Source organism: Notamacropus eugenii, chromosome 6, assembly GCF_028372415.1.
Source record: "Notamacropus eugenii isolate mMacEug1 chromosome 6, mMacEug1.pri_v2, whole genome shotgun sequence".
Classification (NCBI taxonomy): Eukaryota; Metazoa; Chordata; class Mammalia; order Diprotodontia; family Macropodidae; genus Notamacropus; species Notamacropus eugenii.
This window is the reverse complement of record NC_092877.1, coordinates 252,373,095-252,389,451: the sequence shown is the minus strand read 5'-3', so window position 1 is coordinate 252,389,451 and position 16,357 is coordinate 252,373,095. Positions and strand designations below refer to the sequence as shown.

At 36.5% G+C, this 16,357-nt stretch overlaps 1 long non-coding RNA gene across 1 annotated transcript in view; it reads right to left on the bottom strand.

The window, feature by feature from the left end:
- The window catches only part of LOC140512796 (uncharacterized), a 201,601-nt gene extending 189,384 nt beyond the window's left edge, over window positions 1-12,217 (bottom strand). The window contains exon 1 of the long non-coding RNA XR_011969920.1: window positions 11,963-12,217. This is a non-coding gene — a long non-coding RNA (uncharacterized lncRNA). The remainder of the gene's footprint in view (window positions 1-11,962) is intronic.
- Window positions 12,218-16,357: the final 4,140 nt, after the last annotated feature.

Below are 16,357 nucleotides of genomic sequence, written 5' to 3'. Positions count from 1 at the left end.
GAAAAGAGGTAAAAAAACTCAGGGAATAAAGAACTATTCAAAAAGAAGAAATGGAGAAGTAGAAAAATAAGTACAAAAGCTCACTGAAGAAATCATTTTCTTAAAATACAGAACTGAGCAAGAGGAAGCTAATGATTCCATGAGGCATCACAAAATAATCTAATAAAGTCAAAGGAATGAAAAATAGAAGAAAATATGAAATATCTCACTGGGAAAACAACTGATTTGGAAAATGGATCCAGTAGAGCAAATCTAAGAATTATTGGACTACCCAAAAGCATGACCTAACAAAGAGACTAGACCTCATATTTCAAAAAATAAGAAAGGAATAATGCCCCAGAACCTTAGATCAAGAGGGGAAATAGAAAGTGAAAGGATCTACTCATCATATCCTGAAAGAGATAAAAAAATGAAAACTAACCAAAATATTATAGCCAAATTCCAGAGATCTCAGGTCAGGAAGAAAAAATTGTAAGCAACCAGAAAGAAACAATTCAAATATTGTGGAGCTAGTGTCAGGATCACACAAGTTTTAGTATCTCCAATATAAAAGGAATGGAGGTTTTGCAACATATTCTGGACTGCCAAGGAGCTAGGATTACAACAAAATATTACTTATCAAGCAAAAGTGAGTGTAATCCTTCAGGAAGGAAAACAGATATTCAATGAAATGGAGGACTTAATCATTTCTGATGAAAAGACCAGAGTTGAACAGAAAATCTGACATTCAAAGAGAAGACTCAATAGAAGTATAAAAAGCCAAATATGACAGAGTAATCATGAAACTCAATAAAGTTAATTTATTTACATTTCTTTATGGGAAGGCAGTACATGTAACTCCTAAGAATTCTATCATTATTATAGGAGTTAGAAGGAGTCTACATGGACAGAGGACTAGAGTGTATGATGATTATGTTGAGATGATCTCCAAAAATGAGAAAAAGAAAAATCAAAGGTGAGAAAAAGGGATACTGAAAGAAGAGGGGAGGGAAGGGCAGAATGGGAAAAACTCAAATAAAAGAGACTGGAAGGGAAAAATGGAAGGGGTAGTGGGACATGCTTGAACTCCATTCTCACTAAAATTTGCTCAAAGAGGAAAGGGAAAAAATACACACACATATGTGTATGTACATATACACGTGTATATATGTGTATGTTTGTATATACATATATATATGCATATGTGTATGTATACATACATACATATCCATTTGGGTGTAGAAATCTATCTTACCCAATAGAGAAATAAAAGTAGAAGGGAATAAAAATTCAGGGATATGTAAAGGTGTAATGGTAATCTAAATGGAAAATCTTTCATATTTAATATGTTGGCTACAAGAGACATATATACAGAAGTAGATGTAGCAACCTAAGACAAAGCAAACATCAGAATAGACATGGTTAAAAGAGACAATCCAGGAAACTATATTTTTTAAAGGTAACATAGATAATGAAGTAACATCAAACATTTTTACAGCAAGTTCCTTTGATAAAAAACCTCATTTCTCAAATGTCTAGTCAATCAGGTCAAATTTATAAAAAATAAAAGCCATTCTATGATTGATAAACTCAAAAGATATGAATAGGCAATTTTCAGAAGAAGAAATCAAAGTTATTTAGTCATTTTAAAATGCTCTAAAGGATTACTGATTGGAAAAATGCAAAATTAAAACAATTCTGAGGTATCACCTCATACCTATCAGAAATGATGAATGCTGGAGTACATGAGGAAAAATAGGTACATAATGTCATTGTTTATCCTTCATTCTCAAAAAGAACTATGACATCAGGAAGGTGATGCCATGACTTGAAAGTGAGTTGGATTTAAATGAGGAATAACTATGCAAACCACCAAGCTCACTTTCTCTCCAGAGCCATCTGGGACCAGTGGAAAGAAAACAGTAATACATAACAAATGAAAAGTACAAAATAAATCCTTGATGGAGTGTGAACTGGTCCAACTATTCAGGAGAACAATGATGAACTATGCACAAAGGGCTATCCAACTTTGCAAAACCTTTGACCCAGGAATGCCAGTACTAGGTCTATGCTCCAAGGAGATAATAGAAAAAGGAAAAGAACTATTATGTACAACCATATATACATACACACATACATACATATATGCATATAAACATGTATATATGTGTGTGTTTATATATATATATATATATATATACATATATATGCTGTTTTTGTTGTGGCAAAGAATTGGAAATTGAAGGGATGCTCATTAGTGGGGCAATGACTGAACAAGTTGTGGCACATGATAGTGATGGAATATCATTGCACTATAAGCAGTGATAAGCATGCTATTTTCAGGATAAAATAATGGCAAAATCAAAAAGGATCAATGCAAAATGAAGTAAGAAGAACTGGGAAGATTGTTGTACACAGTAGCAGCAATATTGTGATGATAATAATCTTTGAAAGACTTGGCTACTTTAATCAATACAATAATTTGTTTCAAATTGCAAGGGACATTTGATGAAAAAAAAAGCTATCCATCTCCAGGGAGATAACTTGATGAACTCTGAGTGCAAAATGAAGTACATTTTCTTGCTTTTTTTTTGCAACATGGCTAATATGGAAATCTTGCATGAGTTTATTTATATATATATGTATATATATATATATATATATATATATATATATATACATATATATATATATATATATATATATATATATATATATATATAATTTTGCTTGTCTTCTCAGTGTGTGACAAGGGATGGGAGGAAAGGTAAGAATTTGAAACTTGAATTTTTAAAAGAATGTTAACAATGAATAATAAAATTTAAAAATAAACAAAAGAATCAACTTTGGAGTATCAAATATACTTTAATTCTCATTAAACTAAATTATTTCAATGGGCATGTACTTTGTTTAAAAAATTAAATTTATGTCCGTAGGAAATTTTCTGGAAAAAACACAAGTCTATCCTCCAGTTTGATTGCCTGATGAATTTCCTAATGGGATAAATATTGTAAAGCCTGATGTTGATGCATTAACATCAAGTTACAAAGCAAATAGTTTGTTTGGATATTCCAGGGAAATATTATATTCACCAGTTAATCCATTAACAAGCATTTATTGAGTACCTACTTTTGCTCTTGACAATATCCTCAGTACTGGAGATTCTAACATAAAGAATGAAACCAATGTTATTCCCAAGGAGCTTTCATTTACAATTGTCCAATTTATCATACAGACAACCAAGAATTTAATATGGCAACTTAAAGAATAGTCTACTGTTATGGTATCATGAACAAAATAATAATTTTATACTGATCCAAACAGTTGTCGGGTGACTTTCATGACATTTTTAGGAGTCCATTGACTAGCACCCTAGTACACTGGAACCACTTAACATTAGTTACCTTTTACAAAGGGATATTTATTTAGAGATATGGCAAGACAAACTGTGAACAGATGGGGTTGCAATCCTTTGATACCACTCTCTTTTGGTTTGTGTGTAGAAGAAGAGTGATCAGGTCCACAATTTGACTAGGTTCTTATATAGCACTAGTCCACCAAGTTTGTGTCCAGATGTGACAGTATTGTTGAATTAATCTGTATCTTAGCTATAACTACACTGAGATTCTCTTAGTCACACCCAAATTGCTCCTCAGAGCCACAGTGCTTTGCTGGCTGAATTTCTAATTCTGGAAAGACCATATGCTGTGTGATGCTACACACTCCATACCTCAGAACACTGATGATGCCACATGCAAAATGTGGAACAAATGGCTGCTGGCAAGCCCTTTGGACATTTTGCACTTACAATGTCTCCACTCTTTTTTCATCTCTAAACTCCCCTGGTAGCACCCAGCTAATGGTAGTATAACCAACAGTTGACAGGACTTTGTGAATGCTCTCATAGTCTACACACACACAAGCCTCAGGCTCAACACATTGTTCGTCAACTAACCCCAGTTAAAGAATGTCTACAGGGTTCCATTGTCTGTCCCTCCAAGTACTTCACTTTTCTGTCATCTGATTGTCCTGAAAACTGCCCCCTTGGTTGATTTCATATAAAGAACCATCTTAATAAGCTGATAGGGACTGCAGATTCTACTCTGTGAAATGTGCCATTCACTGCACATATAGATCTATTCGTAATCTAATTCTCTGATGACCACTTTCAAAATTTCTTCAAAAAAGCTAAAACCAGGATGAGACATTAATTATATTTAAAATACCATAATTTTGCTCTACGTAAATATTTAAATCTTTTTAAAATGACTTCCTGCCCTCACATGCTATTAACCTGCAGATATCTTAAAATCAGAAATGTGATGCATCTATCACTACATAGCAGAAATGACCATTTCATAAAGTATGAAAGAGTGATGCCAAATTAATAATTCTGTCAGTGTGTGATTTCATTCCTTCCTCTAACAGTGCAGATAGCAACCCATCCATGCCTCCTCCTTTTCTGATATTTTTATCCATTTGTTTGCATAAATCCTTCATGGGAAATCTAACCACTGTCCTGGAAGCCATTTCACAGATCTAGTGGAATCATAGGCCTATACTTTTATTATTCCTCACCATAATGTGTCCATGATTTTTTTATGCCTACTCTTTTATGTAAATCAGCCTTGTTGATAAGCTCTGCCAACTTACCCCCACTGTGTTGTTACATTGCCTTTTGGTCACCTATAATTTGGATTCCTCTGGGATGATGGTATTCTCTGATTTTTAGCTATATATCATTACCAAGAGAATAGTTATTAAAAAGATGCATTTTGACAGCAGAATGCAGCTTGCTTCTCATCTATGGCTGAATTATTTAATTAGTTTACATGATTTACGATGGCTAGGGAAATGCAAACCCAGTGAAAATGAGGTAAGAGCCAAGTTTTTAGTTTAAAAATTGATAGGTTTTAAAAATAAAAATCCTTTCCAGCATTAGTTCTATGTTTCATGAATTGACATTTAAAAGATTATATGTAATATGAATTCACAAATTTATATTTCTGTGTAAAGATGATATAGCTCTAGAGAAAGAGATTTTCCATCAATTCTCCGCAGATAATCCACTTAATTCATTAGAGGCCTACATTCAGAGCTAGACCTCTATCCTTTATATTTATCTATCTCTGTCTCTACTTCTATTATCTCTCCCAGACATTTATTTTTCTTGTCTTATGACTTCAGCTAGCATTTCTTATTCTGTGTTAAAAAGCAGTGTAGAACGAATAGCATTGTTACTTCACCTATAATCTATTTAGGAAATAATTTTGTGTTGTTCCATGAAAAATAATTGTATTATTTTGTTTTGGAAAGATAATTCTAACAGTAAAAGCCATTTATTCATATGATTTGGAGGATACTTAATATAAATGAGTGCTCTAATTTATTAATGGCCTTTTCTCCATCTATCAATAGAATTGCATGACTATTATTTTATTACTATGTTTAATTGTAATCATTTTTTTTTCTAGTTCTGACTTATCTGTGCATTTTTATATGAATCTCATTTGGACTGTATAAATGCATTGTGTGCTCTGACATAATTGGATTTATGATAATTTTCTTTACTTTCTCTCCATTTGTTATGAAATCCTTCACAATATTTTATATTGACAATTAGGTTTTCCTCTCTCTTCTGCAATTAAATCAGTGAATCATTTTTACATTTCTTTTTTTATTTGTTGCTTCAACAAACATCTATGGTCTTGTTTATTATTTCAGTAGTCTTTTCATTTCTAATTTTAAATATCTTATTCAATTTTTCAAAGTCGCGATATTTCCAACTATTCTTTACTTATTTTGTCATTCTTAATTTGTCAGTGTTTTAATTTTCTGTTAGTTGAATTTGGATCCTTAATTCATTAGTCACCTTTACTTCTCATTTATTTGTATGGGTGTTCAGATATAGAAACCTCTCTTTTACAATTTTCTTTGACTGCTTCCTGCAGATTTGGGTATATGTCTTGGGAAGGGTGTTAGTAGGATCTCACCCAGAACCCTGAACATTGTCTATGGCTGAACTCACAAAAGCAAGTGGAATAAAAGATATACTTAATTTAGAGGCTTATTACTGTCAAACACAGAACAAGAGTACATATTGACAGTTCTGGTACTGGTCATGATGAGCATTGTCATTTGGCCATTTGTGTCATTTCTTTTCACAGAGATACCATAACGTAGGCAAGTGCAGACTGTGCAGTATGGAGAATTCACCAGGTACGAGGAGTCCTGGAAGCCTGAAGGCCCTGTCACTGGAATTTTTATGTGACTATGGGACTTCCAGATATTATTCAGCAGTGCAAAATTTTCAATTACGCATGAAATAAAGATAACTTTGTGCTCTAGATATCCAACTGACAAGGGTTAGTAGTGCAGAGAATCCCTTTCCAAGCGACTTGTAATCTTATCTGCTCCACAGCCAAAGGATTTTACACCTAGAAATTCTAACTGTATTTGAAGGCCTGCTCACTCCATTATTGTGTTTAAAAGCCTGACTGTAGCCTACTACATGTTTTATTATTCTATTAAATATAATTATGTCTATGATTTGGTTTTAATTCACTATTTAAAATAACATTATTTCTTCCTTTCAAGTCATGTGAAGAACAAGAAATAGGATGAGACATTTTCTCCAAACCTCACTAACTCTGAAAGATAGAAACATAAAGTCAAAAGGGAATTATGCACCAAAGGTAAAGCAATGACAATTATTTCCAAAGAACCAGAAAGCAAGAAGCTCAACAAGGTAATAGCTTTAGGAAATAACAATGAAAAATCTTACGTCCTTGTGCTTTGCCTCTCACTTAGGAATTTCCTTCTTGATGCAGTTTCTTCATACATACACCATGCCCACATAATGTTGCAGAAAGTAGAAGACCTCAACTTTGTACAGCCACCAGCAAAAGAATGTAGAGTAACTGTGCTTCCCTTTTGCCTGGAGCAGCTACCTGGGACAGGGAACTGCAAGGCCAGAGAATACACTGTGCCCTCCACAGAGCCTATAGAGAATATCAGCTACTGACTTTATTATCCAGAAGATTAAAGGACAAAAGAAACTGGAGCATAGGTTGGTAATTAGGGACTGTAAGAAGAGTTAAAGACAAGGGACTGGCATTCAACTGGGGTCAATCCCGTCCTCTCAGAAGTTACTTGGGATCAAGGACCAAGGACGGTGAAAAGTGATTTCCCCAGTCCAGTCACAAGGATAAATTCACCAAGGCAGATAGTTAGAAAGTGAAAAGAAAGGGCAAATGCTAAAAGCTCAAAGGTATCAAGAGCAAACAAATGCAGTTTAAAAATAAGCACAAACAGATAAAACAGCAAGAAAGACATTAAAACAGAGAGAAAATGGATACCAAAATCTCTCTAACAAACGTCTCTAATAATGTTGCAAGACCCCAGAAATTTAACCTGATGAAATGCTAAGCCCAGAGGATTCCAGAGAGAGACAATGGTACTACAGTAACATATTCCAGAATGGACACAAAGAAATTGGAATCTTGAGAGAAGTTAGAAGGGAAAGAATAGTATAATTTATATATATACTACATAGGTGTATGTGTTTGTAGATAGAAAATTTTAATATAAGTGTGCAAACACCAATAAACTAGTTTGTATATATGCATGAGGTAGGGTGGCAGGGAGAGGAAGATGCAAAGACGTCAAACGGAACGGGCTATGCACTGCACACGTAAAACTTTAATCAAACATTTACTGTAGAAGAATCAGACATGCAAAATGAGGTGCCCAGGTCCTTTTATGTCCACCCTGTGTTGTGGAGTCTTCTTTTTTCTTCATTTCCCAGAATACTTGATTCTTTTCATTCTATCTACACACTCCCTCCACATTTCCACCCCCCACAAAATCTAGTAGTTCCTTCAATTGATAGTATTTGCAATACACGATTTTAGAACTATTGAATTAAAACTTGCTTCTGACAGGAAATTCTCCTTACTAGGTGAGCTCAAAATGTTTGGGTAGGGAGACATATTCCTGCTTTACTCCATTTCATGATGACCTATGTGTGCAATCCATATTAAGACATATATACTCCTGGAACAACTTACACAGGGAACATGACTATAGTCACCTTGTTCAGGCATAGCCACAGTCAAGGATACTTTAAGTGCCTTTGTAAAATTAATTATGTTTGGCCACTGAGGTATTAAGTGGTATTTCTGTGTGCTAATCAAACATCCTACAGAGGCTAACTTAATTTTATGCTTGTCTTTTTTTTTGTTTGACTCCACTGAAAGAATTAATGATCATGCTACTATGATAAGTAGTAATATTATCTAGAAACTTATAATACTTAATAAAAAAAGAAAGTAAATTACAAATCAGAGTTGTTGTGCCTTTGTGGGGTTTTTTGCCTTTCTTATTCCTTGAATATAATTACAATATGTAATAGTGTGTTTCTGAAAACCAATAGGGTGTAAAATTACTTTATGTCAATTTATATAATCCAATAAAACAACTATGCATTCCTGTAATTGATCTTCTAGACAAATTCCTGTACTATCCCACAGAAATTGTCCTAAGTCAATTAAATGATTATCATTTACCATTCTCTCAACTGTAACAAGTTGATTTTTTCCCTTAAAATGTGTGTATATATACACACATACATATGTATATATGTACATGTATATGTCTTTAGTAATTAATGGCAAGGGAATGGAAAAGTACTTTTTTTTCTTTTAAGTGCACTATAACTGTAATTTCTTTTTTAGAAAATACATTGCTAGATATACTGAAGAAACTATTAACTGAATCATGGCAACTCCAATTGTTTCTTAGAAGCCTTTAGTGGAATGAGTTTGAGGCTGGAATTCTGGAGACCTGAGTTTTCTCCCTGTTAATAATTGGTTAACACCTTCTGTGCCTCAGTCTCTAACTCACTGTCCTTCTGAACATCTAAAAAATGCTCTAGACCAAGTCCTGATCAGAAAACTCAAGAATAAAGTACAGGGAATCATATATCTATATGATGTAGATATAGGGAGATTTAAAAAAAAATAATAAGTTCAGCAAACACCAGTGACAAAGTATAGCCATGAACAGCTGAATGGAATATAAAAGAAAAGGAAGACACTGTGTACCAGAACAAGAGGTCTCAAAACCAGGACAGAGGAACCTAAAAGCTACTGAGGGGTAGCTTTGTTGCTCACTAGTGAGTTCTGGGTCACAGACTAGGAGTGAACTGTAGAAGGAAATTGTCCCTATGGGTATTATCACCATTCGTCTCCTGAAAAGGACTTCAACACGAAAACTCCCAAGAGCATTACAGAGAAAATTCAGAGCTTCCAGGTTTAAAATTTTTAAAAATGCTGCAAGCAACCAGAAAGAAAGAATTCAATTACCTTGACTGTGTAAGGTTTAAAAAGTTCAAGTGATGCAGTTTCTGGGTAATTAATCATTTGATTAATGATGCTAGCATTTTATTAATAAATGGGGTCAGTGGCACTCTTGAATGCCAAAGATTCTCTCATGGCAGTGGACTCACAGTTGTTGTGGTTTGTCCTTCGTTCTTGAAGAGGACTAATGAAATGACACCAGGAGGGTGATGTCTTGACTTGCAAATGAAGTGAATCAAGACTGAGAAACATCATCACCTCACTCTTTCTTCCAGAGTCCTCTGAGTCCAGTGGCAAGCCAGATGTCAGGACAACTGGAGATGACCACAGATACAGTGGAAGACCTTGGACTTTTTAAGCTAAACTCTTTGCCAGGTCTCAGTATGTCTGAGGCAACACCCATTAAATTTATACGCCCTAGCAATTAACTCTGATTAGTTAACAATTGTCAACCAACTGGAACAGATATCTGACTTGTGGATAGTCAGAGATGAACAAAACAGGCTAGAGACAGGGGAGTCAGAAATCAAACAAAATTTTAATTTGTTAATTAATAATTAATTGCATAATTATATTAAGTCAGATACATATCAAACTACTTAATTTAATATAATACTATTTAAGTTACTTAGAGAGATCACAATGGAGTACTGAAAAGTGAGATTTACATATCGCCAAAGTAACCAAGAAAACTTAAACATAAACATCTTAAAACAAAAGCAATACCAGGAGATCACCACTGTTAACTAACATCAAGTCTACTTGTTTCCTAGTGACCCATTCTCAGTATCCATTTAATTAACACATTCTAAGTCTCAGAGGTCTCACACAGTTACCTGGTCCAGAGATATCTTTTCTTGGACAATAGGCTTTATTCTCAGGACAGCTCTAATAGGGATTCTGCTTCTCTGGTTCCAGATGCAGAGGTTCCTAGGTAATTCTGACAATATAATTTAGTACAACCATTTAAATTTGATTCTTAAATTTTGAAACTTCAGGAAATTCTAGTTTCATCTTAAATTTAATAACTTATTGTAAATTTGTGAGGTGTTTTCTATATTGAAATTTTGGTGACACAAATTTGTGTTAAGTATCTCTATAATATCATATTGTAAACAACTCATTACACTCACATATCACCTCGACTGTATGCTGGACTTCCAGACAATATGCAACATGCTCACCTGCCAAGGCTTGCTTGTTAAGACCTATCAGCCATCTTGACCACTGATCATTAATAACTTGCATTTTGTGTACTATTTGGAAAATAACATAATCACTAAAACTTAAACCCTGTCACACAGTAGATGAAACATGTACAAACAGTTTTTCAAAATTTTCTTCTCCTATCTTCTTTCCTTATGCTTCCACTGCCCACTTATTTTTTATTCAACACCCCCCCGTTGTACCCGAGGCTACCATTGCTCCCCAAACCTGAACCTTCCAGTACCCCCCAGGGGGGTGCTATATCTCATTTTGAGAACCTATGGGGGCATCTCTCATCTCTTTCAGAGTTTTGTTTGTGATACATGAGAGACATCATATTATCTGCATAAAGAGATCATTTCATCCCCTCCTTCCCTATTTTGATTCCTTCTATTTCTTTTTGTTTCTCTTAAAGCTACTACTAGAATTTCCAAAACAATACTGAATAATACTAGTAACAGTGGGCATCCTTGTTTCACACCTGATCTTACTAGGAAAGCTTTTAGCTTATCCCCATTATAAATAATGCTTGCTGATAGTTTTAGATAAACATGCTTTTAGGCAATTTAAGAAAACAAACATACATATATCTTCAAATCTTTTTTGGTAGAAATGAGTGTTGTTCTTTATCAAAAGCATTTTTATTTGTTCTGTTAGCAGCTTCCCAGAGTCTCATCTGGCACATAAAACTTCTTCCAAAAACTAAGCCCCAAAGTAAAACCTTATCTCAGAATCTTTATACACTTTTTAGAGCCAGAAGTTATCATATTCCTTGAGAACCAAGGCCTTATTAACAAAAGGTGTGGACCCTCCTACAAATCTTCCCAGGATCATCAATAGGTGGGAAAGATCTTCTTTAATCACATTCAAATACAGGCATTATACTTCTTGATTACACTAAAACAAAAACAGCAAAAGATCCTACTTTGCTTGGCCTCACATTCCACCCTTACAATCTAAATGACCATGAATCCTGGAACAAATAGGCATGAACATTTCTTAAGTAAATACAACATAACTCACGTATGCAGAATATATAACATAGCAACTTATTACCAGAGTGGCCAAATGGCTTTAAAGAAACACAAAGGTATACGCCAAACATAGCATCATTCTTTGAAGAAAGAGCAACCAGCTTCTCCTTCCTCAATCCCAAACAGAAATGTCCAAGCAAAGTTCTCTTGGGGGTGTGTCCTCCCCACCCTGCACTCTCAGGTGCAGGCTCTAACGAGCCAAGTCTGTCTTAACAGTGCTCCAACCCCGCTTGCTTGCACATCCTCAGGGATAACTGGGCAACAAAGCTAAGAAAGTGGAGTCTTTGGGGATACAGGGCACTTCTCCCCATCCACCATAGGCACCTCTACCCCCTGGGTCTGAAACTGTCCTGGGAGAACTCTACAAAAAAGCACAATCAATACCTTGATGCACAGTCCCAATCTTGCCCCAGGGCAGAACTCTGAGCTCCTGGGTTCCTCCTTCTCCAGCAGGAGCCAGCCACTCCCAGTTCTGGCCTGGGTCTGTGCATTGAAAGCTCTCTGCTCCCCTTCCTCTCACTTCACCAAGGTCAGCACACAGGCCGTTCTCTGCTTCTGCTGGGTGGTTTGGCAGGCAATTTTCCACTCAGGTTCCAGGGCTGCATTCCAAGTTTTCACTGCTCTGGTCTTGTTTCTGAATACAATACACTTTCAGGACCTTCACTTCTCTAGCACAGTCCTGAGCCAGACAAATCCACTCAAGCCCCAGCTCTGGTCACCACCACCACCTGGGGCTCCACAGAATCATAGCCAGCACAACAGGGAAACAACAGATAATCATACCAGTCCCACATAATCTCAGACTTTCCTTTTAATTTATGCAGATCCCATCCTCATCAACATAATGTGTCAGTAAGCACCTCCACATACACAGGGGAGCCTGCTATCATAGATTCTTTGATCTGCTTCTCTAAAAGGAAAGGCAACTTTTGAAGGGGTAACAATCACTTTAATCAATATATTCAGGCAGAAAAGGTCCATACCCTGAACTTCAGAGAAAATACAGAGCAATCTAACTCACCAAACAGTTCTTCCAAAATGTCTAACAGTAAGCAATACATACATCACAATTCAACAGACAGATCCAACTGCCTGACTATACATAGTTACTGAGGAGGTTGAGGGGTGATGGGGGACCCCAAAATACCGACTGTCCGGGTCATGCTCGAATGAATTCGACTCAAGCCTTCTTAAAGCCAAAGAAAACAAAGTTTATTAAAGATTCACCAAATTGGGTTGCTTCTTAAGGAGCCTAAGCTTTTGTAAAGCTTGTATTCACAAGCGGGCCAGGTAGGATCTCAGCTAGACAGAGTCTGAGCTGGACTGAATCTGAGCGCCTTCATGGAGGCAAGGTGGGACTTAAATACAGAAAAGAGTATAGGAGGGATGTGGGGGGAGGGAGGGGTGGTCTGGTAGTCCAGGGTGATGGGAGGAAGGGTTTAGGAAGGGTTTTAAGGAGAAGTCCAAGAAGGGAATCCAAGGAGGGTCAAAAACTGGAAACAGCTGGAGACTATCAGGAGATATCAGACAATGGAGGGCCTAGGTGGGGAAGCAGGTGGGGCAAGAGATCTTGATGGGGCAGTATGGGAATGGAAACAGATCTTGATGGGAGTGGTCAGCAGCCTGGGGAATGGGGTGGGGGGGGTGCAACAGAGACTGGAGTAGAATGATAATGAAAAGCCCTTGGGCTTCCTGACACTGCCAGAACAAATGGGAAGATTAGATTTAAGTAAGAAGGCCAGATTAAGTGGGGAGATTCAAGGGGAGTTCAAGGAGGCTCCCAGAGTCTGAACCTCATCATTACCAGAGAGGGAAGCATCAACATCTGGGTTTTCAAAGCCAGGGGCCTGTGTAGCAACTTCCCAGAGTCTCATCTGGCACACAAACCTTCTTCCAAAACCTGAGCCCCCAGAGCTACATCTTTAAACCACCTTATGGTTTTTCATAATAGTAAAGAATTTCAAATGAAAATTCGCTGTTATAGTAAATGTTATTATCATCATCTATTTTATAACAAAATATCTAATTTTTATCACATCCTTTTAAATGACAATTTCATGTGTAATGGCATCCAAATTTTAAAAAAAATGCTTTTTATAACAGCATTGCTTTACAATAGTCTCTCAAATTTCACAATATAAAAGAATTTGGAAGTACAATAACAGCACAAACAATATCATGTATTTAAAACATGAAACAAAACTTGAGATGATATCAATAGCATTTCCAAATTATTCCATATAAAAAGTCATAGATTTTATTATCTTTTACATTTTAAAACCACTTTAGAGTGATCAGGTATGGAACAATTAAATTCAATTAACGAAATAGCAATAATATAGAGCTCATCATATGCCAGTCACTGTATGAAGCACTTTTCAATCATTATATTATTTTAATCTCACCACAGCCCTGGGAGGTGGATACCATTATTATTTTTCTCTTCACAGATAAAGGAATTGTGAGAAACAGAGGTAAAATAGCTAAGATTATACAACTAATAAGTTTCTATAACCAGAACAGAGAAGGATGGTCTCAAACAAGGGCAGAGACTATCTGGCTCCCCTATGTCATACTGCCAATTTAGGCATAGCAGGAGCACCAGGATCTTCCTAGGCAGCAGCTGAGCAGAGTCTGCTGAAGAGTTGGGTGCACCAAAAAAGCTGACTGGGCTTTGGGAGGTGCAGTGGAGGGCACTAGCTGTAGCATAGGGGCTGGAGTGACTGGTGCCAGGACCCTCCCATTGGTGGTAGTTCCTGGTACTATACTGGGGTGACCTCCAGGCTTGTGGGCTGCAGGATACCTTGGGCACAGGGCCATTAGGATTACTACAAGTGGGGGGACACTGCAGCTATGGCCCTCCCTCTATCAGGTGGAACAGAACATAATTCAAGTCTCAATAAATTTCTCCAGCATTATTGTCTGGTTTGAGATAAGAGGAGTTAACCGAGAGGAAGAAGATTTCTCATGTGGGACAGTTACAGGAGACAGTAGATCACACTGTACTAAATGACAAGGGTCCTTAGGGACTAGGATGAAGGCAAGAAAGGCACTAATCCCTCCAATAGACATGGGCTTTAATGATCTTTTTAGCAGTCCTCACAACTGAGATACAGTCCTGACTGTGGGGAAGGGAGTGGGAAAGGCAGAGGGGTTTAAAATTTGCTCTGAGGTCAGCAAGAGTGGGTACCTCTTGCTTCTGAATGAGCAAGAAGACATCTCCAAAACATGTCATGGGGACGGATGGCAAGATCTGAGTATCCCCCTCCCTGTGCCACCCTTCCTACTAATCCTCCATTGAGCCATGCCAGGTTGAGTGATCACGTTATGGGCAGGGTCCCTTAATACTCTCTGGGGTGCTTTCATTTTTCATTCAGCATTCTCCCTAACCTTTACTTTGTACTCTGTTTTCCAGTGGCCAGGTTTTCCTTTTTTGAAAGTAGAAACAAACTCCTAGCTTACATCTCTTAGTGATTAAAGGGACCATACTTTCCTCTCATAATGGTGTAGAAGGGACATGGGGAGAGACGGGCTGTTGCAAGGAAAAAAAATATATTTTTAGTATCTCTTTTCTTACTAATTCCATCCTCCTCTGCTAGAGTGACTGCTAGCTGTGCTGCAGTCTAAAGGAGGAAGCCAATGTCAGAATGTTCCCAGTCAGAAGTAGTCAGCTTAATTGTTTAGAGATTATTTAGAAATGGGGAGGTGAAGATTATTGACAAAATAGGATAAAAACTGAAAAGTCAAGGAAGGATTAATAAGGTGCTATAAGTTGCAAACTGTTTGCTTATTGTTTTTTTTTTTCTTTCTTCACTCTAGGATTACTTTCAAACTAGCTGCCTTCCTTCATTGCCCTAGAAGAGATCTGCGCAGCATATGACCCTCAGGTGGCCCCAAAAAATGTAAGCTTGCCACTGTGCACGCTCCTGTTGGTCATGTGGCCTTCTTTAACCAATCATCATCAGTCTGTCTCTAGTCTAACCTATCTGCCAGAAGACGTTTACAGATTAAATAGGTCTGCCTTGAACAATGAAACTGTTCATTTTAATCTTCAGGGGAAAAAAGTTCTAAATGCCATTTTACTTTTTAAAATCTCTATAAAGTCTAATCCTTATTTTTCCTTAAAACGAATTCTACAGTTTTACCCAAAATGTACTAAGATATTTCATAAGGGAGTAAGTTTTTGGACTCACCCCAAAGTTTCTTGAGTTCTCTCCTGAAATCTTAAAAATGATTAATCTTCAAACCTCCAGAATCTGCTAAGATGTTTATATGACTTCTACGCTTTTATTATCTCACTTTATTTCTGTAATTCCAATTTGACCAATTGTGAAATGGCAGAAAAAAATTGGTCTTACAGGGTTTTTTTTCTCTTTTCTTATGTTCTATGTCCCATGGAATGCTTAAAGTGGGAGTTAGTCCTGCTTTCTGGAACAACTGCTTCAACTGTGAAAATTCATTTATTTTTCCCAGTGTTCTAAATGCTCTGACAACAGCCCTTGGAAGTTTTTATGATTGGCTGCATTTTAAATCTTTTAAGATAACAAAATCTAGCTCACAAGACAAACATGACACAGACATTTTACAAAAACACAAACACAGACAAAATGACAAGACAAATACAAACAGAAGGCTGACAACACAATCATAAGAAAGAACTCAATTCTAATTGTAAACAGGTTGGATCTAATGCACACAGTGCAAACACATGCTGAATAATAAAAAAAAAAAAGTCATGGGTCTCAAATTTCCAGTACACAGTGGTGATGTATGCAGAAA